Source organism: Lontra canadensis, unplaced genomic scaffold (assembly GCF_010015895.1).
Source record: "Lontra canadensis isolate GAN:19392208 unplaced genomic scaffold, GSC_riverotter_1.0 scaffold32, whole genome shotgun sequence".
NCBI lineage: Eukaryota > Metazoa > Chordata > Mammalia > Carnivora > Mustelidae > Lontra > Lontra canadensis.
In genome coordinates this window covers 5,224,136-5,234,597 of record NW_022631026.1, presented here as the reverse complement: position 1 = coordinate 5,234,597, position 10,462 = coordinate 5,224,136, and the positions used below count along the sequence as shown (strand labels likewise).

The following is a 10,462-nucleotide window of genomic DNA, read 5'->3' as shown; positions in this document are numbered from 1 at the left end:
TGCCTGAATAAATGGATGAAGATACACAGCTCCACCTTCTAGCGGCCTCCAACTGAAAAGCTTTGCATTTTGAATACAGATCATAGGGTGTGTCTGTGGAATAAACTGCCCCTGGTTTGGAGCTCTGTGACCAGTCCATAGTAGCTTGTCTCCTCATGGCCACGTGCTCCCCCACTATGAACTCTAGGGACCCTGGCCACACCTCTGTGCAGCTGCCCCCAAAGCACCGGGCTTAGAAGCATAGGCCAGCTGTTCCCGAGGCCAGTCTGCACTTGGCCGAGAGCCCCACGTCGGAGGTCTTGGGCTTCTGAGCAGCTGTGTTCAGTGGGTCACTTCCATTATCCACCTGTGCACAGGGGAGACACAGGAAGGAGACATGCAGTAAACTTCTCAGGCACACGGGCACCTGCGCTTCAGCGTGGCTTTGCTGGAGGCCAGGGAGAGCTGTGATGAACTGCAGCAGTCAGGGTAGACCTGGGAGCCTTGATGGCGCGAGTGTGACTGTGGTTCCCCAGAAGGCTGCCTGCAGCGCCTGCTCCGCCAGCAGCTAGCACGGCCTTGACCCCAGCCTTGGTGAGCACATGCCCTTGTGTGACAGCTCTGAGCCTCGAGGGGAGGACCCAGGACTGCCCGTTTCTAGCAGCGTAGCAGATGCCTTGTTCCCAGAAGATAGATCCCAGAAGATTTGATTCTACTCTTTTGCTTCCAGATCCTTTCCTGGTACCAGAACACAGCTAGGAATAAAGGGAGGTCTTCAGTGGCTTATCATCTTCTTCCGCACATTGTCCACAAATCCCAGATAGTGTATGGTTTGCGCCTCGCACCAGAAACCAGTTGCAGGGGATAAACAAACCTTTCGTCTCCAGATCTCTGAAGTGCTTTAAACAGTTAGTCTGGTGCTTGCTTCGGCAGCACATACACAAAAATTGGAACGGTACAGTGATTAGCATGGCCCCCGCGCAAGGGTAACATGAAAATTCATGAAGCATTCCATATTTTTGAAGAAGACATGCAGATGGCCAACGGACATATGAAGAGATGCCCACCATCACTGATCATCATGGAAATGCAAATCAAAACCACAGTGAGATGCCGCCTCACACCTGCCAGAATGGCTAAAATCAACAATAAAAGAATTAACAGGTGTCGGTGAGGATTTGGAGAAAGGGGAGCCCTCACGCACTATTGGGAGGAATGCATACCTCTGCAGCCACTGTGGAAAATAGTGTGGAGGGTCCTCAGAAAGTTAAAAAGAGAGCTACCCTATGATCCAGTAATCATACTACTGGGTGTTTACCCCAAGAATACAAAAACACTAATTCAAAGGGATACATGCATCCCAGTGCTTACAGCAGCATTACCTACAGATAGCTGCACAATATCTCAAATTATGGAAAGAGCCCATGTCTATCAACTGATGAATGGATATAGATGAGATAGACAGATAGATGGGTGTGGAGTATTATTCAGCCATGAAAATGGACTGATGAATTACATTAAGTACATAATAAGATGATTATGAATAAGTCAACATTAATTTAATCGGGGCATTCAACTCAAGTGCCTTCAGTACGCAGATCATAGATGGAATGTGGGAAGTTGCTGGGGGCAAGATGGTGGGGGTGGAACAAGAGAGCACATATCCTGCCTAGAAACATTCACGTTTAATATTTAAATAATATACAGCACTGGCCAAAACATGTTTGTATGCCGAGGGCCTCTAGTCTGTCAGCCCTAATTGGTGGACCAAGTGGGTAAGGCTGTTCCTTGCACTGTATTACTGCCCATCTGGAGAGACACAAATCCACAGGATGGAAGGTTGTCTCTGCAGACCTCAGACTTATATCCCACCAAATGAGTGTGGCCTCAGAGGCACAGCTCTGTAGCTGTGTGGCCTGAGTTGAACACAGCTGGGTTCCTGAGGTCAGCCTGTGGGTTCTTCCAGGGGCATGAGCTAAGAGCACAGAAAGTGTTAACTAGCTCCCTCTTTGGGAAAGAACTGGTGATGTCAGTACCTCCCCCGTGGGCTGGCTGGAGGGTTCAATGTGGAGAGAGATTCAGAGCATGCTCAGTGCTCAGTGAGGGGGCACCTCTGCTCCTAGGGTGATCCCTTCTGTGCTCCCAGGAGATTTGAGGGGCCCAGACTAGCTGATGGAAAGGCATGAGGAGAGCTTCATGTTTAACTTGAAGAACATCAAACATTATTGAAAGGCTCCAGCTGTCTTTCCGACTGCCTAGGCTTCTGTCTCTGGACCCTGTGAGTCCCTTGCTCTCTGCCATGCCTCTACATGATGTTTTTCTCCTCTTGTCCTCTCTCCGGTGTGTGCCACAGCTTTCAAGGGGTTGGCATGGTATTTGCTGAGTGAATCAGGGATTGAAACAGAGGCTTCTCTGGGCCATCCTGGGCTTACTTTAGGACTTCCTCCTTTCCAGACTTACAGGACCTGGCATCTCTTGCCCTTTTATGAGGTGACTTCGCAGCCTGGTGCTGGGCCCCCCCTACGTCCAGGGCTTCCTGAGTCATTCACCCCTCCCTGTGATCCCAAGCCCAGACATCCCATGGGTTCTGCTTAACTCTGCAGGTGCTTCTGCTTGTGCCCTGCGACTTACCGTCACCACCTGCCCGCCCCAAATGCTGACAGGAAAAGTCCCAATGGAGCCCCATAGATTTGCTCGATTGCCTCCCACCGAGCCCTTCAGTGTACTCTGGTGGTCCCCACTGCCTGGTCCATTCCTCATCTGGTTGTGTCCCGGTAGCATAATCCCTCGGGCTCAGGGCTTCAACCGCAGACACTTACTGCTCACGGTGCTGGAGGCTGGAAGTCAAGATCGGGGTGACAACAGATCTGATTTCTGTCGAAGGTTCTTTCTGTCTTCTTGGCTTGCAGAAGACCACCTCTGCGCGGTTTCCTCACGTGGCAGGAGAGAGAGGATCCAAGCTCTGTGAATGTCTACTTCAAAGGGCACTCACCCCATTGTGGGAGCTCCACCCACATGATCCCATCACCTCCCTAAGGCTCCCACCTCCAAGTACCATCACACTGGGGTTAGGCTTTCAATGTGAATTTGGGGATATGCAGTCCATAGCATCCATGCTCATTCTTCTAGACCCTGCCATGCCTTTCTCCCACTTGCAGCGGTCCTCGGCCAGCCTGCCTCTCCCTGATCTTTCCAGGTTGAACCCCACAGGCCATGGCATGGCCCCTTTCCTCCTCCCTGGCATTCTGGTCTTTTTCCTTTGCACATGGACCAGTGTCTGTCTCTACAGCCTTCTTTTCCACATCACACATCTCCTCTCCAGTTGTACGTACTCTGGCTTCTTACACGGAAACAGCAGTCTGGATCCGTGAGAGGCACTTGAACTACAGAAAACATGCCACACAACTTCGTGAAGAGTTGATCTGATTTTAATTTGGGGGACGTACAATGACATTATTTGAAGTTAAGATACACACACACACACACACACACATACTCATATAACCACATATAGAATATATTAGGCAAATTTTTAAAGTAAAAGAACGTTTGAGGGCACGTCATGTGCGCTGTGCTCCCAGAATCTTGTGGCTGGGTGTGTACTCTGCTGAGTCACTGGATGTACTTTGGGGGGAAATGTCCCAAAGAATGAGGTACAGAGCACTTCGTCTTGAAAATTCATCTCCGAAACCAAAGACATGATTTTCCTGCCTGAGAGAGTTCCTCCCCGCCATGAGCCCCCCATGCCCCCACTTTGGCCCTGGCACAGTCTTCCTCTTTTCTGCTCCCAACGTGTGACAAACACAATCCCGCTGCTTCTGTCCTCTCCAGGGTCCGCCCAGGTACTGTGTAGTCCTGAGCGGGTGCCTGGGTTCAGACGTTCAGAATCTCCCCCAGGGATTATTTCTACTTCATGGTTGCCTGTTGCTCTGCCCCTTCACAGTTCATCATAACATTTTCCTTTTGCTTTGTTTTAGACGGAGACAGACATACAAAGATCTGAAATACGTACTTTTTGATCTCCCGGGGAAAGGGCAGATGTGACGTGTTTGGTTCTCAAAGTTATAAAGTCCTACAGGTCAAGCTCAGTTTTTAATAAAAAAGGATGGGAGACTCTGGAAAAGGTTTATTACATTATGGTCTTCCAGTGCCATGGCCTCAGCGGCCCAGCTGCCGCAGGGAAGGCTGCGGCCCCAGGGACTGCCACTGGCCGAGGAAGCAGGGGTGGCCAGGCTATACGTCCTGTGTTCTGTCTGTGATTGTGACAAACAGTGCTCCCCGAGAGCTGTTGGTACTGTGTCCAGAAGAGTCGAGTCATGAGGCTCAGGCTGCGCAAACGGTTCAGTAACCCTACCTTGGAAACCGTACCCTCTGTCGTGTCTGGCGAGGAGAGTCGTCTCAGCACCCAGCACAGTGCCAATCCCCTGGGGGTAATTTAATTAACATAGAGTCTTAGATGCATATGGAAATGTATATTGACATATTTCAGTTTGAAAATTTCTTCTTAACAGAATTAGAAAATATGTAAGTTCAGAACTAGAGTCATTCAAGAAGACCAGATGTTTTTATTTTTTTATTAATAATGGAAAGTGTTTGAAAACAACAATAGGAACACATTTCCTATATGGAACCACTTATATCATTCTTGGTTTTGACACTTTCTAAAAACTTAAAAAAAATCTGGGATTATGTGTATGGACCATTCTATCCTAATCAATATCTGCTCATCACTTAGGGGATGGAAAATAAAATACAGCCAAAGGAAAGATTCCTGAACAGTTTTTGATAAATCACTTGTGACGGTCAGAAACACTGATTCCAACAGGTCTCAGGCAAGAGTCTGAGAATGTTTTTATCTTTGGCAGTTATTGCAAACTGGTTAAATTATTTTGCCGGGTCACTTATACTCTGTCATCCCACACTTCTATTGGAGTCAAAATATTTCTAGTTTAGCTGGAGGTATTCAGGTTTCCAAAAGTTTGAAAAGTAGAATTATTGCTATAAAACCTATTTCACTTAATCTGCCATTTTGGAGCTCTTTGGGAGATGAGAAGGTCCTCATGAGGCATGCACTTTTAAAACCAAGACGGGGCAACGCTCACCTGTCCTGACCCACTGATTTCCTAAGGACTCCGGGGGTCTTCCAGTGGGGTTGTGGGGTGATCGGCAGGAGGTGGCCTGGGTCACACCTGTTTCTAATACTGAGTCCTCTGCTAGACTTGAAACTGGTTCCCACACTTGAAAATCACAGGCAAATTTAGAAGAAATGCAGAAATGTTCCATCACTAAGGGGAAAAAAAAAGGAAAAAAAAAAACTTTATCTACTGCAGATTTCGTGGGGCTTGTGTGAATCAGGCACCTCCGTATTCATTTTTTGCAGGGGTGAACTAATAAGATTGAACTGGTTTTGCTTTAGGCAGTCCTTGGTGTCAGGGCCAGGGATTCTGTCCTGAGTTTCCAGTGACCCATGATCTGCAGGAGCACAGTTCTGTGTCCCTGGGCCTTGTCTCCTCGTGTCCCACCCAGCAGAGTCCCAGACTTCTGCTGAGTCCCCAGCATAGTGCGTGAGCCCACTTGCTTGAATTGCGGTGGTTTCTGTACGTGCATTGGAGTTCCTCCAAACCGTTTCTGCTGATCTCCCCCATCCCCGCCACTTCTTTCCATCTCTTACCTCACGTCTTTACCTTTGCTCTTGTTCCTGGCGGCTGCCTTGTGGAGCACTACTGACCCAGCTAGGAGAACCCCCCACCTGACCCTTCTGGCTGTGTCCCCACCCACAGCCCTCAGTAGCCAGAGTGCCACAGGAGCCTGGGCCTGGGTGTTCCCCCATTTCCCCCACACCCACCCTGATGGAATAACAACCTGGGCCCAGCTCTAAAAGGGCAACAGAAAAATTAAGCTTTTGTGACTCCATGGTCCCCCTTGGGATAGGGAGTTCCCTTTGGGATCCATGCCAGACTGATTTAAGACTCCTAATCTTAACACTTTAGTGGGAGAAGTGTCCTTATGACCCCAATTTGCCATTATTACCCCAAACACTGTTTATCACTGAGGAACATGTATGTACTTTGAGAGAGGGCTCCTTGCTGAGTGTTGACAAGATTACACGCCACCAATAGCCCCCGTCACAGCACTTCCCCCTTGGGCCTTCTCCTCCCATTTATCACGCAGACCGAACACCATAGAGCTCTGGAGGGTCCCTGGGGGAGACGTCTCAGAATATGGCTGGGCAGGCGAGGGCCGGAGGGGCTCAGACCCTCCTGGGGTAGTACACTGGGCTCTCGGCAGAGGAGGTGAGCGTGCCGGGACACTCACGCGCATTGTCACACTCACGCTGCCCAGGACTCAGGGGACAGTGTCGGTTCCGCCCTCTTGACACGTGAGGCACGGAGGCCGGCAGTTTCACGTGCTTCCCTAGAGCCTCGCTGGGGGAACAGTGGGGATTTGAACTCTGCTTTCCCGGGCCATGTCCCTGCTCTTCCCACTACTTCCAGCATCTTCATATGACATTGTCCTTCTGGGATGCTCCATGCCCCAAGAGTCAGACACTTGGCTCTTTTCTCAGGTCCTTCTGTGGGTCACGCAGGACACTGGGCTGGCTTGTCCCACTTACAGGACAAGAGGTCTGTGCTGCAGAGGGGCAAAGTACGGTGATCCAGGGATGGTGCCCACCATGCCCCCTGTCTCTCCCCACACAATTTTTTGACAAAATGATCACTGATTCTGAGGTTAGAAATACTGATATTTATTTGGACTTATTCAGCCTATTTGTAGAAACCCAGATTTTGTGGCCTAAAGTGGCAGTGAAATCAAGTTTAACCAAACTTGTACTTGGTTCAATTTATTATGAACCAGAATAGATCCTTGACGTGTCCATAAAGAGTCACGGGTAAGATATTTGTCTTCTCTGTCTGCGTTCTGGGTCTTACAGGCCCCCAGGAGCAAGCACGCTCCACAGATCATCTGACCGTGTTTTTAGGAGACAGTGAATGTGTGGCTGTGCCATATCCCCATGGTGAACGCTGTTTGCGTGGCACACTTTTGGGTTACCCAAATGGAGCATAATTGCACATCTGCGCTCCCTCCGATGCAGGCTCCACCCGCCCCCAAAACACCCATTCTAAATTGTGTTCCCAGAACTATAATCACATCGTGGGTATCAGGACACATGACGGCTGCCCTGGACTTCCATTTAGTATTTCTCGGAGGGTGGCCATTGTGTGTGAGGAGCCGTCGGGGACGTGGTTCCTTTCCCCGACCACGCATCTCCCAAACCCGGAGGTTTGAATAGCAGGCCTTTAGCCAGCTCTTTGTCCTGCCAGGGAGAGCTTTGCTTTTTCTCCTGTGGCTCTTGTGAGTTCAATAAAGCAGAAGCTCAAATTCCTATCTCTCCACTTTTCAGTTGCCAACTCCCAAGCCAACTCTTACCTCACTGGAGTAATGGAGCCCTTGCAACCTCTACTTACTCTTCAGTCTCCAGCACCCCTTTTCTCGAGCGGCGTCTCAATTGCAGGGCGGCTCTCTGGCCACAGACTCCAGCCTCCTCCGGGTGTGAGCACAAGCTGCACGGATGTCAAAGCATCAGCTCTTACATTGGCTGCGGATTTTCTCCGCGATCTAAAGAAACCCTTCCATTTCAACACGTGGTGCAGCTGGGCTCCAGAGGTGACAGGCAGCTCCGCGTTAGCGCTGCATGGTCGGTCCCTCCGTCCAGACTAGAGCACAGGTGCCTGGCGTCTCAGCCCGTGGTCCTTCCCGGGCCCTTCCAGGCTCGTTTCTTTCACTGGTTGTCGCTTTTTTATTTTCAAGTCCTGCCAGCCTCCACGGCTGTATTTGTTCCCAAAATTATTTGGTGAGGCTTACAACACTGTAATACAATAAAATAGCAATACATAGACAGATTTTTAAAATTCAGTGCGAAGAGAAAAGGAAGATGAAATGGTACAGTGAAACCGGAGGGAAAGCTCGTTGTGGGCCTTTGTCATAAAAGTCCTGCTGACTAGTGAAGTCGGATTGCAACTTAAAACATGGGCTCGCCCTGGCAACCACAGCAAAAAAGAGAAAGTGTGCGGTTGGAGGTTCACACTATCTGTAAAAATGTATCCGTTACTCAGAAGTAATCTTTTCCTGGCCGTGTTTTGTCCTATATTCTGGATTTGGTTTTTTGTTTGTTTTTGTTTTTGTTTTCGTCTGAGGACGTGGATACCGTGCCCTTCATGAAATGTAAGCTTTCTTTCCCATCACACGTTCCCTCCAGCTTGTCGTGCCTGCCTTCCTTCCTTCCCGGCTTCCTTCCTTCCAGCTAAAGGCTGATCTCCTTATGTGGTCCCTGGCTGGTAACTCTTCTTTGGTAACCAGGCTCCTGGGCGGTCTTCGCTGTGCCCTCCTCGCCTCTGCCCAGGGCTGTCACCCTTCCTCAGCGCAGCTGCTGTTTGATGTTTGCTGTGGTTCATCTGCGTTTGCCCGGCGCCTGAGCAGAGCAGCTGGACATGTGGGCATGGAGCCCCCATCGTCTGTGTGGTTGTGCTGTTCTCCTGCTTGCTGGCAGCAGAAGGGGAAGGCGGGCAGGGAGCTGGGGGCTCACGTCACACCTGCCTCCTGCACAACTGTCCTGCTACAGAGGACACCTTGTCCCCTGGCCTGTCACCAGGACCCAAGGAATGCTCTAGGGCCCAGGTGGCAGGGGCAGTTCAGGAACCACCAGGCAAAACACAACCTGTGCCCGGCAGAAACCAGCGGAGTGCCATTTCTCTAAAACTTTGATATACCATCTATTTGCATTGCCTTTCTGTCTCTTTGCTTACTTGTTATGCATGTGTATATCCCTTGCCTGTTTCCATAAATCATGTGAAGGGACGTCGCATTTCAGATAATACAGTAGGATGAAGGGAACATCCAGGCTAGCTGGGCCAGGTTTACTTGCCCAGCAGCAGGGTCCTGGCTGCCGGATGAACGGAGCCCTTGGGGTGCATCGAGTCCCGTTACTCCCGTTACTCTCTAATGATGACTTGCTGCTGTTCCTCCTCTAGCGACTTCAACTGTGAACTTCTTTTCTCTCAGGCATCTTGCAGAGTGACAGGCAGTCTCTGGACTGTGAGCGTTCCCATTAACGTGCTCAGCCGGCGCATGCCAGACGATCACCCACTAATAACACGGCATTTGTGTAATGCTTTACAACATTGACTAATTGATTCTCGGGGGAAAGGATCACTTACGTGTGCGGGGATTTGTACATTCTGTTTTGTTTCAGACCTCTGCTGCAGTCACTGAAGTCACCGGGCAGAGCCAGAGGAGTTCACATTGTGAACGTCACTGTTGTACGACTCTGCGGCCTTTCCGATGTTCTCTAGTTTGACCACGGATGGCAGAGGGGGAGGTGGTGTTCGGTAAAGAAAGCTGGAGGTGGGGAAGACACTTGGTCCCTGCTCAGCTGCTAGCATGCTGGGGGATCTCCAGCAGGTCCCTTGGCCTGTGTTTCATCGGCCTTGAATTCAAAGATCTCTGTGTACCTATAAGGCTAAGCGTTCCGGAGCCCGTGTACTTCCAACCAACACTTTTCCTGCAAGAACATTGTACTTCGCCTGCCTCACAGATCTCAGAATTCTACCCCCTGTTTGGTTCTCGGCTCTTCTGCCTCACACTCCTTTACAGCCCATTACGAAAGCTGAAAGGGCAGAAACAAAGATAATGAAACACAATACAAAGTGGAGCAGTCACTAAATCCCTCACTCCATACACAGAAAATTATCGCCAGCTGTTGCCCAATTAAACGCAGCCATCTAGCAGAGCTCCAACAGTTCAAAGGAGAGTGCACACACTGCGTACCCAGCCATACCACTCCACGAGAACCCAGGGGATCTTAACACAAAAACACATTTTTTCCACAAGCTATGTTTGTGTTTTCGTTAGAAGCATTCCAACTCAGAGATGTGGTGAGTAAGCACCGAGCCCCTTTCGCAGGATCTGGGCAAAGCTCATGCCCACACTGTGTATTCAGCATCTCCAAGAAGGGCGTCCGAAAAGGTCCTTTCGTGACAAGTGCTTGTGGACTCCCCGAGCTCTTACTAGTGCTCCGCACTGTGAGCCGGTGAATACCTCGTGGTCGGTAGCTGTGCTGCTCTGTTCATACTCATTGGCCACACTTTCTCTGTCCATCTTCTGTGTGCGACACTTTGCTGCATTTCTGAGTATAGAAATCAGTAAGACAGGTGTCCTGCCACGAGCAAACCTAAAGTCTGGGTTAACTGGCAGATGTGGAAACCATACTACAACATTACACCATTATAAGGGCTTCTCTAGGAGTTTGGACCAAAATAGCAAGCATCAGGATGCTTGGAGGAGCCAGAGAAAGCCTCTAGAAGGAGCTGTGTTAGAGCTGGGACAAAGGCAGCCATAGCTAGTTCTTGAAAAAAATCTGTTTTTTTCTCTATGTTTCAGATTTTTTTAATTTGCTTGTTGCTTGTCTTGTCTTAGAAATCTTTTT

General features: G+C 49.7%; 1 non-coding gene across 1 annotated transcript; it reads left to right on the top strand.

Annotated features, from left to right (window-relative positions):
• The first annotated feature begins 896 nt into the window (after window positions 1–896).
• On the top strand, window positions 897–1,000 carry LOC116873301. The gene has a single exon (XR_004383776.1). It is a non-coding gene; the product is annotated as a U6 spliceosomal RNA (small nuclear RNA).
• The last annotated feature ends 9,462 nt before the right edge of the window (window positions 1,001–10,462 follow it).